Below are 2,013 nucleotides of genomic sequence, written 5' to 3'. Positions count from 1 at the left end.
GAGTAGATCCACACATTTCCTGAAAGACAGAGCACAAATAAAATGTTTAATGTAGAAGTGAAGAGTTTCATGAGCAGTGTGCATTCATCCGATTCGTACTGAACCCACTTTTTTACTCAAGTATAAGTAAAAAAGTCCAGGCTCTGAAAGTAGGAAAGTAAGTAGTAGCTCTTTGAAGGACAATTCTACTAATCATTTATATGCACAGGTAACCTGTTATATTAATATATTAATAGAATAATATTAGTAGATGAGAGTATAGTTGTTATTCAAATCTAAACTGTAAGCAGTAAAAGAGGGGTGGAGGAGCACTAAGATCTGTTGTCGTGGCTCAAGGTGACGCAAATATTCACAACTGACAATAATTTCTGATCAGCTTCAGTAGATTTTCTTAGCGTGCAGCCTGTGATCAGCTGACCTGCTGCTGTTTGTAGATTTACACAACTGAATTTAACAAGATGTCAGCAGACGTTTTGTATTATTGTATCTATATAAATCAATAAAGTTAAAGTGAAGATGCTTCACCCTACTGTATGTTGTCTTTATACTAGACAACATAAGGTAGGTAAAAAGGTTGATTTCAACCAATAAATCTAAGTGTCGTCATCTTAAATGTAAATTAATCTCTGCTACACTTAATGTAACCTAACACAGCCACTGTGCACTGGTCCAACACAGTGATCTACTGTGAATGAACCACATTAACGGAAGCTAACCTGTTTATCCTGCACAAAACTGCTCAGTATCTTCATGCAACCTTTGAGTAACACAGAGCTAGTATAGCTTAGTTTACACTGCAGGACGTTTCACAATATAAAAATACGTCATTTATCAAAACACATTATAATAAAAGTAAAAGGTTGTCAGAAAAATAAATACTCAAGTAAAGTATTAGTTCCCACCTCTGGAAATTATGTCCCAATAAAATTATGGTACACCTAATATATTTGTCTTTTTCAAAAGTGATAGAAGATGTTTTCTGCAGTTGCTTTATTTGAATAGTTACATATGTAGAAAATTAGGTCAGTGAGATGTCCTAGAGTGAAACCAAACTTTAAAGTTACAGGTTATAACCAAAAACAAACAGGAGAACTGAAACATGGGTCGCTGTGAGTTCATCACCGATATCAGGAACTTTGATACATGAAAACAATGTTTTTTATATGTTTTTGAACAATCGCACGTTTTTTTATTTGCCTCTGTTCACCAGCAGAGTGAATTTAAAAGGAAACTATCAAGATGTGACTGAAGTGCAGACTTTCAGTCTCAGACAACAAGCTCTTACTTCCTAATTAATCAAAATCCAATGTCAGTTTACTGTAACAACACACATACATAGTGTGGTCTGATGGAGATAACTAAGGAAACCAATAGAAGTAACATATGAGTAACAATAGCAGGAAGTAACTGTGTGAACACGTCTGAAGGTTTTACCTACGTGCTGACTCTGACATTTGCTTTCTGGAAAGCAAAAAAAGAAAAGCTGCTTTCTGCTCGTAGAAATTGGGTTTGCTTAGTTTGCCCACAGATTAGTCAGCCATCTGAATCTTTCAGCTTACCAGCAATGAACCAGCAGAAGAAGAAGAGTGAGACGAGGCAGGTCCAGGCGCTGCTGTGGCTGCCGAAGCCTGCGCAACACGGAAGGATGGAGAGCAGACCCAGCAGCATGGAGACCACTCCCATCACCAGCAGGTAGATGGGAATGTAGCGCTGCCTGGGGCAGTCAAACTGGTACAACGCTCCTTTATGACACATGAAACATTACTGAACTCCGCACTTCAGAAAATCATACAAATGTGTACATCTTGGTAACAGTGAGTGCACCTGTGCTTACCAATGATGAACTGAGCAATGGGCATGACGCACAAAATCACCTGGAAACATCCTGAAGCAAAAACAGAAAACATGTTAAAGTCACCAGGAGCGTCTGCTCATGTGAGGTCAGTGTGGCACCAGTTCTTACCTACTACCACACATGGAGGTTTAGGTCTGCGGATGTGCCGAATCGTGTCA

At 38.6% G+C, this 2,013-nt stretch overlaps 1 long non-coding RNA gene across 1 annotated transcript; it reads right to left on the bottom strand.

Moving 5' to 3' along the window:
- LOC121814020 lies at positions 1-2,012 on the bottom strand. Its single transcript, XR_006054017.1, has 4 exons — positions 1,964-2,012; positions 1,835-1,885; positions 1,560-1,742; positions 1-19 (listed from the first exon to the last, which is right to left on the bottom strand). It is a non-coding gene; the product is annotated as an uncharacterized LOC121814020 (long non-coding RNA).
- Position 2,013: the final 1 nt, after the last annotated feature.

This window comes from Haplochromis burtoni, unplaced genomic scaffold (genome assembly GCF_018398535.1).
Source record: "Haplochromis burtoni strain Fernald_Lab_line unplaced genomic scaffold, NCSU_Asbu1 Contig_5204, whole genome shotgun sequence".
NCBI lineage: Eukaryota > Metazoa > Chordata > Actinopteri > Cichliformes > Cichlidae > Haplochromis > Haplochromis burtoni.
Note: the sequence above shows the minus strand (reverse complement) of the source record. Positions and strands in the feature narration are given on the sequence as shown.